The sequence below is a fragment of the Arvicanthis niloticus genome, chromosome 14 (assembly GCF_011762505.2).
Source record: "Arvicanthis niloticus isolate mArvNil1 chromosome 14, mArvNil1.pat.X, whole genome shotgun sequence".
Taxonomy (NCBI): domain Eukaryota; kingdom Metazoa; phylum Chordata; class Mammalia; order Rodentia; family Muridae; genus Arvicanthis; species Arvicanthis niloticus.
Window position 1 is genome coordinate 44134149 of NC_047671.1, and position 19777 is coordinate 44153925.

The window sequence follows — 19777 nt, forward strand, 5'->3', positions numbered from 1 at the left end:
TTATCTTGATTACCAGGATTGATAGTTGACAGATCTGGGGACTTTTCAAGAACATGACTAAGCAAAACCTTCTTCTGGCTAAAGATAAAGGGTCTCATATGAAGATGAAGTTCATATAGTGATGGGCGTGAAACAGGTAAAAGCTATTGTTCCCTCTGTTGGACCAGAATTCTTTTAAGTAAACCTGAAAGGGATGGAAATTAAACAATATGGTGGATCTGTGAGATAGTACAGGGAGTGGAATGCAAGCCTAGGAAAGGAGAAAAATTCATATTGTACTTTTCAACTATGCAGAAACTTCCCATTTCTACAGTCCTATGGTGTAGCTTCCTGCAGCCATGAGTAACCAGGTTCTCCTGAGAGGAAGCCTGGGAATTAACGGGAATGGAGGGCGAGAGAAACATGGGGCCAAGACAAAGTATTTTGATCAAGGCCCGAAGTTTAATAATTTGCTTTCACATATAAAAAGGAAGCCCCCGTACCCCCCAGAGTCTCTTCTGGGTTCAGCCCAGAGGCTGGGTAAGGAGATGGCAGTCTGGAAGTTGTCAAGGCTAGCTCAGCAGGTAGTCCATTCTTCTTAGCTCAGGTAGCAGACTCCAAGATGCCAAGGCTGGTAATGCAATGTATCTCAGGTCCTACTGTTGCTTGGTCTATTGTGGTAAAAATGCTCGCAGGCCTGCTCAGGCCTGGGGGAAGGGCACACTATGGCATATGTGATATATATGATAAAGATTCTGCACATGAGACCAAACACACAAACTTCGGTTTGTTTGTTTGTTTTTTTAATCTGACCCAGGTATTCAGTTTTTTTGGTCTCTTCTAGGACATTTACTGATAACTCCAACCAAGTAAAATAATTCAAGCACCTGTTTGAGACCTATTCTTTAAAGGTTTGAATTCTGAATTAAAAGAAGGGCAGTAAGTGGGGGCACAGTAATCAAAGAGGAAAATGTGAAGGATTGGGGACTGATGACTTTTGGTGTGGGCAGCTGACAGAAGGCAGCTATCATTCTTGCAGCCAGCCATATACCCTCAAAAGAGACTTGTTTACAACAGCCTACAACAGCTGAGCACACTCTGATAACATCTTGTTTTAGATACCCAGCATCTTCTCTTAGGTGTGTGAGACTTAAAAGGTGTGATTTAGAGCTGAGACTTAAAGGTGTGACTTAAAGGCGTGGCTTAGAAATGAGACATATAAAAGGCAAGAGTCAGACAGAAGAAATGATTAGACACTTAGACACTTGAAACAGAGAACTAGGAATTAGACACTTGTACTTGAGACAGGCACTTGGAAGAGAACTAGCAACTTAAAATAGAGATTAGGACTTGAGATTTATTACAGAGGAAGTAGGAATTAGGACCCCAGACTTGGTACTAGGAACTAGGGACTTAGAAGAGAGAAGAATTAAGACTGAAGCACACTCTGTCTGGTCTCCATTCTTCTCGTCTGTCCTCACTCTCTCTCTTGCTGAACCCAACCCACGGACTGGAGCAGCTTGGGGGCAGTGTGGGCTCTAACAGTTTAGCCCCCATGGCTTTTGGCAGTGCAGGTTCCAACACTGACAGAGCAGTCTGTGACATTTTGGCCCCCAAGCATGGTGCAGAGTAGTTCTCATCATTTTGGTGCCTTCTCCTTCCAGTATAAAATGACAATGTCAACAGAGCTTCTTGTGAGTGAATTTAAAATGCTTAACCTGAAGAAGCTCAGCAAAGCAAGAGGTCAAGTTAAAAAAAAAAAAAAAAAGACTAACATTTTACTATTGGAATTGGTGAACTACATCTCACATATTCACTCTTCTCTGATCTTGCTTTTACCTCTCTACCCTTACTAAGTTTGCCTAGATAGGGTTCTACTGCAAAAGAATGATACATGTCTCTACCAACTGTGTCTCTAAAACTAATATGGCTATTCCGCACCTATGACTAGGAAAAATATACTTATCAAGTCATGGTTTTGGAAAACTATTTAGACTTTTCTTTAGGCTTCAAACATCAGAAATTATTTATATTTTATAAAATTTTCTTTTTTTCTTTTTCTGTTAATGATTTACTGGAATGAAGTTATTACACGTAGAGATCAGAGTATAAACAACTGTTTTGTAGCTTTTCTCATTGTCAATATAGGCATTATAGCCAATATAAAAGTACCCTAAAGATTAATAAATAAAAGTTAATAAAAATACTGAGACAATTATACTTTCATGATTCCTTCTCACAATTCACATTTAAGTATTGTTATAATACATCCTATTATGTTCCTAAAATGTTTGAAATTATTTAAACCAATAATTTCTTTTATCTTGTATATATCACCAAAATACTATTTTTAAAATTGCATTGAAGTTAAAGTTTTCTTTAACAGTTGATCAGAGTAGATATTCCCACTGGTACAACAGTATCACAAATGTAATGGCAGTAACCAATGACTTTCATATGGCTACACTTCATGAGATGGAACCATGACTGGCACTATTGATAGGACTAAGAAACTATGATTAGATAAGTCACAGGTCCTAGTGGGATAACCCAGTATTATTCTGCTAAATAGATATAATATCAAAACAACTCCTGAATTATTATTACTATACTGCAAATAAGTACAACCTTTGACAAGTAAGCTTCTTTTTGCAGTGAATGGCAATTAACAGAGACCCTACTAGGTCAATGTGCTGAGAATAAAGGCTGTACAATGTTTAGCTCTAAATGAGATATGCATATCGATTGTTTCTGACAAAGATCGGATATCCTAGTGGAAGAAAAGATGGATGAATTATATAAGGCAGAGGTAATGGGTGACTTCAAGGGAACAGTGTTTACCAGATACAACAAAACAGTCGAATATATGAATTCAGTGGTTGTGACTGCAAGACTGACACATATAAGCTCAAACCAGAAAAAAGAAAAAGAAAAAAGAAAAAAAAAAAGAAAAAAGAAAAAGAAAAAAGGGGAAAATCCAAGCATAGAAGGGGTAGACAAAAATGTAATGTATTTTTCAGTGATATTGTTGATATTTGTACCAAGGATGCTAAATTCTAATAAAGAAAAAAGAGTGAATTGGTCTAGTTTAAGGAGCTTTTTAAAAGCACTCTCTTTGAATACCTCTAAGGCAGACAGAAGCAAAGACTGGGAAAGAATGGAGCGTTCTTAATATCCAGTTAGCATGCAATTCCTGAAGAGACTAGAAATCAATCTCAGGTGATAAACAAGTTTAAGGGATAGTTCTCACTATGGTGGGATCTGTTTTACAGTGAGGATAGTTCTGACAGTGGCTTAGTCACTTTTCATCACCATGACAAAATACCTGAGATAAAGGAGGAAAGATTTATTCTGACTCACTTGTTGAGAGTCCATAATTGGCTGGCTGCACTTCAGGGATGAGGCAGAAAAACAAACAGATGTGATAAAATGGACTTTATCTCATGGTGACCAGACAGATGAAGAAAGGAAGAGATTGGAAGAAAATTATACTCTTCAGAAGAACCCTCCCAGGAAGCTGCCTCCTCCAATCAAGCCCCACCCTCTACATTACCCACTAATCTGAATAGTCCACTCAATTATGAACTCACTAATGGATTTTTCCATTGATTATGCCAAGTAACCCCATGGTTTCATCATTTTCCTAATGCCCAAGTTCTGAATCTTGTATTTGGGATCAAACTGCTCAACATATACATGTTAAATCTGAAGCATGAGAAGCAATTTTGAACTGACATACAAGGGGTGAACTTAACAAAACTGACATTGCAAAACACATAACTAAACCCTAAAAATCATTTATGGCCCTGATGGAGCTTTACTCAGAATCCAGAATTCCTCAGGAAAAACAGAAGTGTTCTTGACACCAGTCAAGTTTCCATGTAATTTTCTACAATTTTTTCAAATGAAGGGAAGTTCATGAATCACTTGTTTTTCCTTCCCATAAATGGAGGACAGATAATTAAGCATCAGATAGAAACACCTGGGTTTTTTTGTTTGTTTGTTTGTTTGTTTTTGTTTTATTTCTTCCTTTTGAACATCCTCAAATCCTCAGGTATTTGAATTCTTTAGAAAAAAAGCAAGGTATATACAGGGATAAGTTCTCAAACTTACTCTTATTATGCCTTCACAAAACAGAGACCAATTAGGTACACTCTAAGATAACCACCTGTAGGTTGGTAAAGTTCACTAGGATCAACCATGCACCTCAAAGTGGGAGAGATTGTTTTACATGTGAAAAACAAAAACAAAAAACAAAAAAAGGCAGATTCAACGTCACCAGAACAAAACAAAGTATATAAATATGAAGAAGGTCACAAATCAAGTACTATGATTCCTTGTTCTTAGATCACATGCTAAGTTCCAGGTTAACATAGGTATCCACCTGACTCAGTTTCTAAATTCCATCTTTACCCATTTATCCATCTGTTTTCTCTTTTTCTCTGGATAGTCATATCTCTTGCTCAAGTAGATGAAAAGGAAGTATAAGTACTTACAGCTGTCTCTCCAGATCACCTAAATTCTTTCCTCTTTTTTCGATTAATTTATTTACTTCACATTCTGATCACTGTGCCCCTCCGTCTTCTTCTCCTGGTCCCATTCTCACATCCACCAATTTCCCCATTTCTCCATGGAGACCTCCCTCCTTGAGTTCCTACTGACCCTGGCACTTCAAATCACAGCAGGACTAAGTGTATTTTTTTTTTTTTTTTTTGCACTGAGGCCCCACAAGGCAGTCATGACTGTTAGGAGGTAACCATCTATTCCTATTTGATTTGAGTCTTGCTCTACAGGAAGTTGCCTCTTCCTAGTATTGGAGCCCAGTTAACTGCCTGTTCCTAGGGAGGTTCTAGGCCCAAGTAAACAACTTATTGCTGTTGTTTTGACTAAGTTACATGGCATCAAACTGCATTGTGAATATGTATGCTTGTATTAATAGATGAAAGCTAATCTTGGTCCTAATCAGAGAAGCTTCTTTTTGTAGTGAATCGTGGTGAATGTAGAGACCTGTAGCTCTTAGAGATGCTGAGAATGACTGATGGTTGAGGCCTTAGTATCAGACAAGACATATAACATACTCCCTCTAAAGCATGAGGAACTTTATGGAAAAGAGGGCAGGATGTATGAGGCATACAATAGGGTGAATTATTATGAAATCTCTCCATATGTATTGAATATAATCCCTACAAATGTGAATTAATAACAACATCAGTTACCTGCAATGGGCCTGCTGAAGAATGACATTGTAGACAGTTTTGGGTGGGAAAGAGCTTATAGAACCCTACCTCTTACTCCTGAGCTACTGACTCTTGATAGATTAATGGACATAGGAAATCATTTTCAGCAGCAATATACCTATTGCTGAGCCCCAAGACTCCAAAAGATAGCTCCAAATTGATGGTCATATAGACAGCCCAAGGTAAACTCAGTGGATCATCACAGAACAAAACATGAATGTGAGAAAGAGATTCATGGGGATGGAGAGTAAATAGGGAAGTAAAAGAGGGTCAGATAGGAGGGTGGTCTGTCATCAAGGACAACAGAGCAAACATTACATATGCTTGCAGATGAAAAAAAAAAAAAAAAAAAAAAAAAGGAGATAAAGACCTCTCTGTAGTATCATTTCTTTAACTGGACCATAAAGATATTTCTGAGAGAGCTCTATAGGCAGGCAAAGGCTGTATAACACCATTCTTTCTTAGAATCCTTTATTTCCTGCATGAGTCCTTTCCCATCAAACATTGAATATGAGAATGTATTTTTGCTTTTTTCTTCCCTGGGTCACAGTGGTTAGATGACTTAAGCTAGGATGAAATGATTGAGCGAATGCATTGAAGTTTAGTGCACATAACATTTACCTTCACTTCCTCCGGCTCCAGCTAAACCCTGTGATTCTGAGAATTAAAGCACCACATGTGTTGTCACTGGAAAGAGTAGGCATTATTTATAAGATGTTAGATATAAACCACCCCAAAGAAAATTACAGAATTAGATAGTCTTTAAAGTTCTTTGTTTAATTTACAAACCTGATTTGCTATGACTGCCATACAAGAGAGATGAGACCCAAAGGAAAATTTGTTAAACAAAAATGGTTTTTTTTTTTTTTTTTGGTTTTATACTTCATAATAGTGTTGTGACCAGATCCCACTCTGACAGAATAATTCATTGCCCTGAGATTCAACTACAGGGCCTGAGAAGATTTATCGTCAGTTAAGAATACTTGTTGCTCTTCCAGAAGCCCCAACTTCAGCTTCAGAGGAGCAGATGCCCACTTCTAATCTCAGTGGACCACATAGGACTAGTATACATTCAGAAAAACACAGACATAAATAAAAATAAATCTAACAATGAGTTTTTTAAATTAAGCAATAGAAAGTCTAGATATGCATAAGGTTGTAATGAATTCTTCACAGAAGAACCTCTTATTCTAGGGACTGACTCATGTAAGTTCTTTCCAAGTAGCTGTGTTAGACTTAAAGAGGATTTCAAGAGATAATGCTTTCTTTTGTCTCATACTCTGCAATCTAGTCATTAAACATGAGTGCTGAGTATACAGAAATGGCAAGTAATAAGGGCATCATTTGAAGCAAATTGCTCTGTCCTTTTTTTTTCTAGGTATCCAATTATGTCAGGGTTTGAGAAAATTGGAGGAATAAAGAGACACACTTAAAGTTGCAATGTGCAATTGTAGTTTTCTTAATTCTGCTTCTTTAAATTGGACATGTTGAAGCTCACTTCTATTTCTCAAGTTCAACAGAGTACACGGTGCAGCTCTTACTTCCCATATGATGATATTCTTCCATCTATCATCTACCTGTCATCTATCTATCTATCTATCTATCTATCTATCTATCTATCTTCATCATCATCATCATCATCTATCTATATAATTACTTAAATATTGAGAACTCTATTAAAGGGAGAAATAGAAGAAAAGGGAGAATTTTTAACTTGGAGTAAAGAAGTTGGAAAGAGTTAAGATTCCAGAAGCTGCCTTTCTGACGTTTAACTTACATCACTAGATTTGGACATTTTTCATTATTTCTAATTGAAACCCAAATCTACTTGCCCAGAACAATCATTTCTAACAATGTAGTTCAAACCTTTAACCTATCAAAAGTAACTCTCACTAAGGGTATATTAAACAACTAATATCTAGGACAGTGATTCTCAACCTATAGATTGTGACCATAAGGAAATACTTACTTCAGATGGCCTTAGAAACCCCCAACCATAAATCGATTTTTGTTACAACTTCATAAATGTAATTTTACTACTGAGTGGTGTTTCAATTCCTGAGACCATTAGAATTATATGTTTTCTAATGGTCATGACCCAGAGGTTAAGGACTGCTGCTCTACAAAAAGGCAGTAGGGCAGAAGACAAATAGGTTTCTTCCCAAAAATTTGTTGTCCTTGGTGGAAGAAGTAAAGGAGCACACATCCATACCTCAAAAGCTTTTGTTGTATATCCATCTAACATGTAAGTGTAGCTAAGTACCAGCTTCCCAATTTTGTTCTTTGGATCAAATAGTAATAAAAATAAATTCAAGATGCAAATATTTAAAGAAAAGTCGCTTATAAATATAACAGACAGAGCCTGAAATCTGTACGAGTCATGCTCTGAGAACACTTTCTGCTCTATCCCTGGAACACAGCTTGTATCTTAAAGGAACATAGGCACTCAACTCACAAGAGATATCCCCCCAAGGGATAATTTTGGAATTGTTAAGTAGATGGTATTAGGAAAAATTATTCACAAACTTGGGAGGGTCTTAAGACAATGGCTGTGCTTCTACTAGTCTCAGAAGATCAACAAAATCTGAAGAGAGAATGATAGACTGAGGGTGGATTTCAGAGCCTCATGTGCCAGCCCTGTGCTCAGATCTTGTTAATGTTGTTTCTCTACTCTTACATTTATTTACTTATCTAAGCATATATTTGTGTGTACATATGTCATAGCATGAGAGTGGAAGTCAGAAGGGAGCTTGTGTAGTTGGTTTGCTCTACAATGCCAATTTCAGAGGTTGGTTATGGGTTGTTAGGCTTAGTTGTAATCACAGAAAAACCGAGAAATATATTTATTTATGCCCCATAACTCTGGCAAATACCTGACTGAAGTAGCTTAGGGGAAGAAGGGTTTATTCTGGATTACACTTGCAGAGGGGTGGTTGTCCATCATAAAGAAGACATGGTGCCAGTCAAGGGAGTCACAGCAACAGGAGCAGAAGGTTGGCTGATCAAATTTCATCTGTGTACAGGAAGTAAAGTGAGAGAATTGGAAGTGGGATGTAAAACTTCAAAGCCTGCCTCCAACATGATTCAACCTTCTTAATGACCTAGCATCTTCCCAAACAGCAACACCAGGTGGAGACTAGTTATTCAGACACATGATTTTATAGGAGAAATAACAGACAATATGGGTACCAGACCTCATAGTTACAGGATAAGAGTAAGGACTACAGAGAAGGAAGCCAAATTAGTTACAGTGGGGAGTTAGAATTTGCAATGTTGAGAGACCCCATGGAAAAGCAAGACACTCTCATCTCAACCAACATTCCTTGGACCTTGGAATTTTCAGAATAAAAAATCTGGTGTTGTAAATCCTGAGATAGTCTTCTCAGCCACATTGTTCTCACTGTGACAGCATAAATTCAGCACTAATGTTTGTTACTGCTGAATTCTGAAAACCACAAAAGGCCCGGAGAAGTGAGCACAGGAAGCTTGTATGTCAAGTGATTGAAGCTATCCAACTTCCACACATTGCCAAATCTCATAACTCCAAGGCTTTTTCTTACTGTGTAAGGCAGAAAAACTAAAGGTTACCACTGCATCCTTCTAAAGGAAGACATCTTTGCACAGTCACCATCTTTGATACCTTCTTTACCTTCAACGTGGAAAGCCAATCCATGATAGTGTCTCATAGTTCCAACTGTAAAATATTTGTGAAGTGGTTCAGTTTTCTTCACCTGCATAGATACCACACTGACCATTACCATGCAAATGCAGCCATGTAATTCAGCACTAATTAATTTTCTATGGGGCCTTTAGTCAAATCCAAACTGCATGCCAGGCTACAGGGTGCTAAATATTTATCCCTGTCCACCTTGCCATGTACCTCTCATTACTAGTTTGTTGTTGTTGTTGTTTTTATCACTATGTTTCACTTACACTAAACTTTCAAACATGTTCCTTATATCTGGATTTTTCCTAGGTCAGAGCTCATCTTTCAAACCAGATCTCTTTTTGTCCATTGTTATATGAAAGTACAAGCCAAATTTCATTTTCAGGTCAACCATAGATGTCACAGTGTCATTATCACTTCTGTGTTCTCAGTCCTTAGTTGACCTCTTTCTTTCATTGCATCATTGTACATAGAAAAAGTTGCTGCCGGCCGGGGGGTGGTGGTGGCGCATGCCTTTAATCCCAGCACTTGGGAGGCAGAGGCAGGCGGATTTCTGAGTTTGAAGCCAGCCTGGTCTACAGGGTGAGTTCCAGGACAGCCAGGGATACACAGAGAAACCCTGTCTCTAAAAAAACAAAACAAAACAAAAAAAAAGTTGCTGCCATGTTGTAGTTAATTTTCCCCTTATTCTTACCCCTAGACTCCAAACTCCACAAGGGCAGGAAGGGTACTGACTTTGCCCCTTATGGGGTGTGTGTACTCACTGTACACCAAGGTTCCTGATCTTATATTTTGTATTGAAAAATGACCATGTGAGTTTTGGGGCAATAAAAGTACTATGAAAATAAAATCACTTCCTTTAGATAACTAATTCATGAAGTAAAACTTTTATATATGCAGCAAATTGGTCTACGTTGTTGATTTTATGGTTGCAAATGTTAGAAAAGACCATTGAGGCAGAACTGTTGTTATGCCCTTTACATCTGTGCTGGTTTTATGTCAACTTGACACAGGCTAGAGCCATTTGGAAAAGTTCAACCTCAGTGGAGAAAATTTCGCCCTCAAAGCTGGCCTGTGGGTAGCCTGTGGAGCTTTCTTGATTAGTGATTAATGTAGGTGACATCATTCTGTTAGGGGTGGTGACACCCTTGGGCCCATGGTTTTGGATGGTATAAGAATGAAGAATGACCAGGACATGGTTAACAGTCCTATAAGCACAGACTCCTCCATAGTGTTTATATCGGTTCCTGCCTTGAATTCCTGCACTGACTTCCCTAAATGATAGACTGCTAGGTATGAGAGGAAATAAACCTTTTCCCCTACAAGTTGCTTTTGGCCATAGTCTTTTGTCACAGCCATAGAAGCCCCAACTAAGAGTCCTTGATTTGCTGGTGCTGTAAATTCATATCATCTATAATTGACCCCTCTCTAATTGCCCAAAATATGAAAAGAAAACCTAATTTTTGTTTCCACATCAGAGAAAGATTATACTGTGAAATGTACTTTAAATCTGTAATGTAACAGCCATCATTGTCAGGACCTCAGGTCTCTTTTTCTACTGTAAGAAAACTAATCTCATAAGAAATTTAATCATTGGATTGCTTTTTTTCCTTTTTATCCTAACAACTTCATAGCTCCTTAGATATTGATAAATCTTCATCTTTCAAACAAATTGACCAAAAAAAAGTAGAGGAAAGAAGTTGTGTGTGTGTTAATAGTTTCAGAAGACAATATCTTTCAACAAAATTCAATTGGTATACCATGTGTGCCAAGCACATGTTATGAATAAACATGATTAAAGATTAAATTAAAATATAGAAACAAATGATATTCTATTCTGCAGGATCTGTACACACACACACACACTTACAAACTCACTCACACACACTCACAGAGCCTGATTCACCCTACCCACAATTCCCCCAATAATATATTCCCTGCTTTCCCATGAAGATTATAATTATATCCTTCTCTTATCCAGCAGTGGAGCTCCCTGCTCTGAACATCATTTTTAACTTACTCACATAATTATTATTAGACTTTAAGCTTCATGGAATATTCATATTATGATTTGTGGTTAGATCTCTGGGAATTAGTGCTAATACACAGTAGCAGCTAGCAGTTTCAGCTGTTAAATCAGTGCATCAATAAACCAGTGAGCATCATTCCTAATCTCAGTGCTAACAGTGAAATGGGAGTGAATAAGCAAGAAAGAAACTGTACCCCTTACTCTCATGAATATATTCCTTATGATGTCACAGATGATGGCTTAAACTTATGTCAGAGTTTATATATATGTGTGTCCCCCTCTGTGAAGGTGAGGGTCTCCTATTGAACCTAGGGGCTGTCATTACAGCTAAACCAACAGCCAGAAATTTCCCATGATCTGGTTATCTCTGCCCTCAGTGTTGGACTTACATGTTCATGGTTCCACATCCAGCTTTTATATAGACACTGAAATCTGAAGTTAGTTGTCATGCTTGTTCAGCAAGGACATTGCCCACTGAGCTTTCTCTAGCTACATTGGTATTTATATACTTGTTTGTTTATTCTGTGTATTCTGAGGTGTATTTGTGTGTGTGTACATGTGTGTATGTGTGTGTGTGTGTGTTTCATATGAAGAGACCAGACGACAGTTGACAATTGTAGGAATTGGTTCTCTCTTTTTATCATGTAATAATAAAGATCAAATTCACTTTATCAGGCTTGGTGGTTGTGGTGGACTGAATAAAAATTGCTCCCATAGGCTCATGGGAAGTGGTGCTATTACAGGGTATGGCCTTGTTGGAGTAGGTGTGACCTTGTTGGAGGAAGTGTGTCACTGGGAGTGGGCTTTAAGGTTTCAGATGCTCAAGCCAGCCTCCATCATGGTCCTTCTCTCTTCCTGCTGCCATTGGATCTGGATGTAGAACTCTCAGTTACTCCTTTAGCACCATGTCTGCCTACATGCTAGCATGATTTCTGCCATGACCACAATGGCCTAAAACTCTGAACTGTAAGTGAGCCTCAAATAAAATGTCTTCCATTTTAAGAGTTGCTGTGGTTATAGTGTCTCTCCACAGTGATAGAAACCATAAAACAATGGCAAGTGCCATCTCATCAATTGGTGCTGTTTTGGCATAGTCTCACTCCATACAACAGACTGCTAGCTTTAAGCTTTCAGTGATCCTCTTTCAGTGTCTTCCCCTCTCATGTGCTAGGATTATAAGAAAAGAACACCATGCCTGGGTTGATGTCAGTGACAATGTTTACCTTAGTGTCAAAGAAACCTGAAGTTATTGAAGCTCTCAGAGGTTAAACAGACAAGCCAGGGAAAAAAGACTTCTTAAGGAAAGGGAGAATACAAAATGTATTCTTCAGCTTTGTATTACAATAAAGGAATACCTGAGGCATTTAATGAAGAGAAAGGAATCTTTCAAGTCTTCTCTGAAGAGTTCTCCTAGAACCAAGATTCTTGTACCAACAATACATTCCCAGGTCTGGCTCTGATATGGAACTCATTCACTAGCTGTGTCTGATGAGCTCCCCAGAACCTCACCCTCCAGCACTGTCCTCACACTCCCAGGTCTGGAGGTTCATGAGGCTCCTACACTCAACTTCCCTGGTAAACATAACTCTCACACTTCATTAAAGGTTCTTTTTAAGTTTTAATTAATTATTTATTTATCTATCTATCTATCTATCTATCTATCTATCTATCTATCTTGGTTTCCCCTCCCTCTTCTCATTGTACTTCCCCACCCCATTCATTCCTCCTCCATTTTTCTTCAGAAGAGGGCAGGTCTCCCCTGGATATCAATCAGCCATAGCTTATCAAGTTGCAGGAAGACTAGGCATCACCTTTACTATTAAGGCTAAATGAGTCAACCCAGTAGGAAGAAAAGGTCTCAAAGGCAGGCAACAGAATCAGAGACAGCCTCTGCTTGTACTGTTAGGTGTCCCATCAGAAGAACAAGCTACATAACTGTAACATATGTACAGAAGGCCTAGACCTGCCCCATATAGTCTCCCTGCTTAGGAGTTCAGTCTCTTATGATCCCCTTATAGGCCTAGGTTAGTTGATTCTGTAGGTTTTCTTGTGATGTCCTTGACCCATCTGACTCCTATAATCCTTCCTCTCCTTCTGCAGGGTTCTCCTGCACCTAATGTTTGGTTGTGGGTCTCTGGATTTGTTTCCATCAGTTACTGAGGAAAGCCTCTCTAATGACATTTGGGGTCCAGCTTGAGATCCATGCCTTATGAGGGCCCACGTCAACACTGTCTGGGTGTCTAGGAACCAGAGAATTGGTAGCCAAGAGACCTAGGATAGAGCCAAACATGAATGGCAAATAAATAAATAAATAAATAAAGTCAAGAAAATGATCCTATGTATATTGTGCTGTACTCATTACTCACAGAGATTCTTTTTACAGCAAATGGAGACATTTAGAGAAATCCAAAACTACTAAAAATTTAATGAAAACTCACCTGTACATGGTCCAATGCCAACTGGTTGATCTACAACACAGCCTCTACTTTGAGGACTCAGAAAACACCATGGAAGAGGAAAATAAGGATTGCAAAAATCCAGAACACCAAGATGTCTGCTACAAGATGGTGTCTTCTATGTATGACAATTAAGCTGTACCCATGAATTCTCAACAATCTGGTCACCTAGACAAGACCTGCATAGTAACAGCATCAGCTGACATGCTAATGCAGGTGGGTTAATCTCACAAGGCCTCTCCCCTAGAAGAGCTATAGGTAATTAATGACTGCTAGAGAGGAAGATTCAGTCTTCTCTGGGGTCAGGTTCCATGATAGATTATTCAATCTAAGGTATCAGTCATAACCAAAATGCATATACATACAAGCAACACTAAATGGATTCAACACACACATTTTATATCTGTATATGTACATAACATATATCATACATACATTACATATGTATGTGTAACAATAATTATGAAAGAAATCGTGTTCATAAATATAAAAGAGTGAGAAGAACAAAGGAAGAGCTGGAGTGGGAAAAGAGAGTGGTAAAAATATGTAAATACTGTATTCATGACTGAAATGGTCAAAAAATTTTAGTTAAGAAAGGAAACATTTAAAGGCAAAAGTCAATTATATGGTACATAATTAAAAGTATGTGGTACCTTATATGTGCTGGTATAGAATATACTATAGTAAGCACATTAAACTATATTGTAATTTGCAATTTATTATAGCATTCTATACTATAATTATTATAACACATCGGTATGATATATCTTATAGCATATTAAAATAAAGGAATATATAACAAAATGAAGGGAAATTTAATTTTTTCTTTTCTTGATTAAAAGCGTTATGAATCCAGAGCTACACAGAGAAACCAAAAAAAAAAAAAAAAAAAAAAAAAAAAAAAAAAAAGCGTTATGAATACTTGAGCTATTTTTACTAAGAATTGGCTTTCAGGTTCATTCTATATTGTTATTACTTTCTTTTCTTTTGTCTGTTGCTGTTTGGTTTTGATACACTGTCATTCTTCACAGCTAGGCTGGCTCTAACTAATAATTCTCCAGTCGGAGCTTCTTTTGCTGAGTTTGTTGGCTCTGGAGCTAATCTCTTTAACTTTCCAAAATTTTATCATGTTTTGTTGAAGTCAGGAAAAAAAAAAACTGTAACAGATATAAGGTAAAGTAAATCATAATTTTCTAAATGTTTAAAGCAAATACTAAGAAATAATGATAATGTTGTACACACTTAGGAAGCAGGAGGATGGGGCACAGGGGAAGCAGGGGAGGAGGGAGGGAGTCTTAAAGTGGTTAAGCTTGTAAGTTGTTCAAACATCAGAGGCCCTCAGAGATCCCTGGTCAGGGTCAGCTCTTGAGATAGGTGGTGATGCTCTGTCAATGGTAGGGCTCTGCAATCCCTGCAGTCCCTTCTTTCTCTCCTCTTTCTTTGACACCACCTTTGAGGGGACAGAAGAAAACAAAAGACAGAGAGGACAAAAGGAAACAAAAAAACGTGTATACCCATTCTTTCCTATGTTACCATATTTAAGTATTTAGGTTTGGAAATATGAGAAGGCCTTGTGTGGCTGCTGAGGCTTTAGCAGGAATAAGGGCTGCAATTTGCCCAAGTCAAGAGGCAGGTTCTCTTTTGGAGAGGACACAAATATCAAATGCTAAGAATGAGCTGTGCCCTTCCCTTGACCACATGGTCATCTTTAATGATCAGTGTTGTTAGAACATGCCCGTGGCACCAAGGTTCTAGCTGGAAAAAAAAAAAAGAAAATCCTTTTATATGTTCAAACTGATGCCTATGAATAGATAGCATTAATTATAGACAATATTTGATGCATAGGTACTATGCATTGGATATTGCGCCAGTGTTTTACATGCATCAATGTACTAGGTTCCCATAATGAATCATGAGAGATTATAGTACATCCATTATGTAAATAAAACAAAACAAAAAACATTGGTTCCAGAAACTTAAACTTGCCTTAAATAATAGCTTTAATTTTGTGTTTACTGTCTTGCTTGTTCCTTGACCATTTGCATCTATTGTATTGCTAGTCCCTCAACCTAGAACTGACCTTATACATGCATGTAATTAAAACGGTATAAAAGCATAAAGGAGGAAGGGGGATGAGATGGGGGTTCTAGGGAGAGGAAATGGGGAAGGGAATAACATCTGTATTGTAAATAAATAAAATATCCAATAAAAATAATAGCTTCAACAAATAACAGAAATGGAGTACTAGTATGCCTGAGATCTGTGTCTGTTCACTTGAACCTGTAACTAACTGTGGGAGTTAATTAAACATAAAGATAAACTTTGTTCTGCAGAAGGATGGCAGGAAAGGGGACACAGGAACAAATTGAAGTGTTAGACGACTCTAGTTTTTAATTATCATTTTGCCATTTATTTTATTTGTATGTCGATTTTCAAAATTAGCTGTATTCTCCAAAATCTTACAATGCTCTAAATTTTCAAATTTAGAAAACATGAAAATTTTTAGAATATTTACGCTTTGGTCACCACGGCCACCACCATCACCAGCTATCACAGTTATCAAGCATATCTTCTCATCTACCTGGAATTGTTATACCCTCGCTTAAAGATTTTAGATTAAGTAATGTCTACAGTGTATACAACCCTTGCAAATAATAGCAAATATTTACTGTGTGCTTACTACACCTCAAGGGCTTTTAGTGCATTATCTCAATCAATCTTTACAACTACTGCCCGAGACATATCCTAGTGCCATCTATAATTTATAGCAAGAAACAGAACTCAACACTGCATAGTCTCTTAATTTTCTTGTACCTACAACCCTAACTGACAGCTGACTTCGGAACTCCAAAAGGGCATGCGTGAAAATAGCATGGAATTTCTTGTGAATAATGCTAGCTCCAGAAGTGAGAAGCCTGATAGGTTTGGAACTGTCCACTATCTAGTGCTGCTGAGAACTGTGGTTGTTCATACGGATTTCCGTTTCCTGAGGGGTGTTGTCAATATTGCCAGGTCCTTTTCAGGACAACTTGAAAAAACCGTGGTATCAGAGGATCTGAGAACAAACTGATGTTCTCGTGTGTAAAGAAACATAGCGGGCACCAAGTTTGTTACAAAATCCAGCAGGTTTTGCTTTGTTTTTGTTCGTTTTGTTTTAAATTAGCAGCCTCTGGTGGCACTGAGCAAGAGATGGTATCAAGGATGCACACCTTTGGAGTAATAACAATCTATCACGTAATTTTTTTTTTTTTTTAGTTTATTTCTTCCAATAGAAAGTGCAATATATTTTGTTTAAAAGTCTATAGACACTACAAATAAATGTCCAACTGTTCGGTATATTTCAATCTATAGCTTAAATTCAACTCTAACTGTTCTTTGCTGGTACTTTGTCACCCTTGGCACCTCTCAATGAGACCTAGAGCTTAGATTAGGAGAGACCAAGAGCATCTCAGAGTCAGGGACTTAGTTTTACTCCAACCCCTTCAGCTTGCTTAGCTCCTCTCCCCTCCTTCTTAATTTGCCACTGCAATTGGCTATTGCCATGACAATCAGCAGCTGCCGGACCGCCTGCTTCTACCACAGCAGGGGTAGGGCTGTGGGGGTGGGGAGGGAAGGAAGAGCCTGAGGAGGTGTCTGCTGCAAGTTCCTGGCTGATTCTGAGCTCACACCATCCTCCAAGAGGGAGGAGGCTCAAGTGATGCTGCTGCTGTTGCCGCCTCTACTGCTGGTACTCTAGTGGAGCTGGAAAGGGTGGTTCCTATCGCACCATCGCCAACCAGAGAGGGAGGGGGAAAAATCCCGGCAGCTGCTGCTGATGTTGGGTTCAGAGGCTGCATCCGACCCGGTCACAAGAAAAATGGATTCAGTGTGTGGCTCAGACCTCCTTTCAGCGTCTTCTCCTGGTCTCAGCATGGTGAGTAGGAGGCAGAGGGGCTACCCTCTTGATCTAGCTTATTATTAAATGACTTGTGTATATATCTGTGGCCTAGACTTAAACAATGACTGGCGTCTCTCAGACTAGGAGGGGGTTGGGAGTGTGGAGACAGAAATGAGGATTGAGATAGAGGAAGGCTGTCAGCGGAGAAGTGAGAAGGCATCTGCTTGTGTTTTACAGGGAAAAATGATGTTTTGATTTTTATCACAAACTGGCTCAGAATACTAACTGAACCGCCGGATTCCTTTCCTCTCAAGCTTAGCAACAAAATCAGGGAGGTGGAATGGAACAAGCAAGAAGAGGAGGTAGTTGAAAGCAATCTTTTCCTCTGCAGGTCTCACAAACAGGGCTGGGCCTTCCCTCAAGAGCGCATTTGATGTCTCAACCTTGTTGGCCTAATTGTAAGGTGATTTTACTTATTTGCTCTAGTGCTAACGTGGTCCCAGAATTAGGCGTTCTGCTATACACTTTAACATATTCTTGTTGAAAAACCATTCTCGAGATCCAGAGTTTCTTTTTCAGGATGTATCTTTAATTGTGAACATACACATCTGCATACATACACATCGTATGTGCACAGGCTACTTTGCAGGTGTGTTGCATTTATGTTGCCTATTTCTATGCACAGCATGCTTGATTTACTATCATTTTTATGGGTTATTGATGCCTTTGCATTCTTGGAAGTAATTGCAAGTTTTAGGAACAAAGTGATCAAGAAAAGTGTGTGTGTGTGTGTGTGTGTGTGTGTGTGTGTGTTTCTGTGTGTGGGTGTCTGTGTGTGATGGGATGCATTTGAGCCCAATGTCTTATATATATATTAGACCAATACCTAACCACTGGGCTACATCCTCACTTTGCCCTTGACGATTACTTTTTTGTTATAATCATAACAAATGAGGGATTTATTAAAAGTCTGTGCAGGGAGTTCCCATAAGAATTCAGTTTTAGGATTTAGCTAACCTGCAGTGACAAGAAAGAGCTAGGATTTAGATATTTTAAAATGTATGTAATACATTACAAACTTCAATATTTATGGAGCTCCTTGATAATTCTATTTATAAAAATGGCTACTCTGATGTTTCTGGGATTTCAGAAACAGATATGTTGATCTAATAACCCTCTAATAAAGGCAATAACCACACAACTCTACTGTTTTTTTCTATATCTCCTTAGCATAATTTAACTGGTAATTAATAAACTATGACATGGATTTTGTATGCTAGAGAATACTTGGGTGTCAGCTGTATTGGAAAAGACTTGGTTTATTTCTTTTTTCAGTGCCTGGTGTCAAGCATAGTCCCTTTCATGTAATGTATGATATTCCACTGTTGATCACTATCTTAAGCTCTGGCTTCCTCTAACTTTGAAAGAATTTCATTTAGTACAATTCCCTATAGCATTTAGAATTTCCAGTGTTTTGATTCAGAAGCCCAAACTCTAGAAATAACTTACAAGGAAACCCAAGATTTTAAAGATGGAGTTAGTTATGAAGTTCTGCCTCTGGCTAAAATTCTATAGAAGTAGTGATTTTGTACTTGCTGACTTTTTAGCTAAGTTGTTTGCATTTAACATCTGTGGGTGCAATGCTTCACTCAGAACTGAGGGGGAAATGAGCAACACCATGCAGCAGAGAGTATTGATCCTTTGTGACCTTCAAGAGTTTATCCTGCTTAGGTTTGAAAGAGTTCATTTTCCAAAGTCAGGTTAGAAAACACCTAGTTAATTATGATGTACCTGTATCATGGACTATGCATATAATGTCTCCCTTCTGTGGATGGTGGCATATACTTTTCTGTTTTCTATTTATAGAGTAGAAAGTCAAACCCACATGACTTAGCTAGAGACCTTGAAAGGTAGAAAGGTGGTGTGTATGTCCAGCTGCTAGTCACCTGCTTCTTAAAGTTTCACTACCACACGTACAATTGGAAAACATTAGCTAGCTCTATATAATCAGTCTTCTTGCTTTGGAACATCATTCTTCAACTATATAGACAAATGTAATCTAAGCAGAATAATTCTCAGTTTAGGTGGTGCCATTGCAGACCACATTCTTAATGTGCTTAGATGCCATGTGATCAAAGAAAGGACACTTTGATGTCACTGGTGAGGGCAGAGAGTTCATTGTTGAGAAGATGGGCTTCTTACAAAGATGTTTTTCTTCCCTGAACTCTTTGGAGATTGTTTCAGACTCAACATTGAGTCAACTTCTCTCTTTAGAAGAAAAAAGAGATCTATAGGTAAGAAGATTCTGAATAATCCATGTAAATCCCTTCATTCCAATAAATGTAAGGGTAGATATGGCCCTTTTACTAGCAAATATAGCTGGCATACTCTAAATACTATAAATACTAAAAGAAAACATACTTCTTTTCCTTAAGTTTACTCAAATTAAGAAAAAAATTATTAAGTACTTAATTCTTTTTGACTTTGTGCAGAATGTGTGTTTTCACATTGTTTAATGTTAAATAAATAAAC

At 38.1% G+C, this 19777-nt stretch overlaps 1 long non-coding RNA gene across 1 annotated transcript in view; it reads left to right on the forward strand.

The window, feature by feature from the left end:
* LOC143434326 (uncharacterized) overlaps window positions 1-19777 on the forward strand; it is a 49965-nt gene continuing 30188 nt past the window's right edge. The window contains exons 1-2 of the long non-coding RNA XR_013103746.1: window positions 1-136; window positions 13296-17281. This is a non-coding gene — a long non-coding RNA (uncharacterized LOC143434326). The remainder of the gene's footprint in view (window positions 137-13295; window positions 17282-19777) is intronic.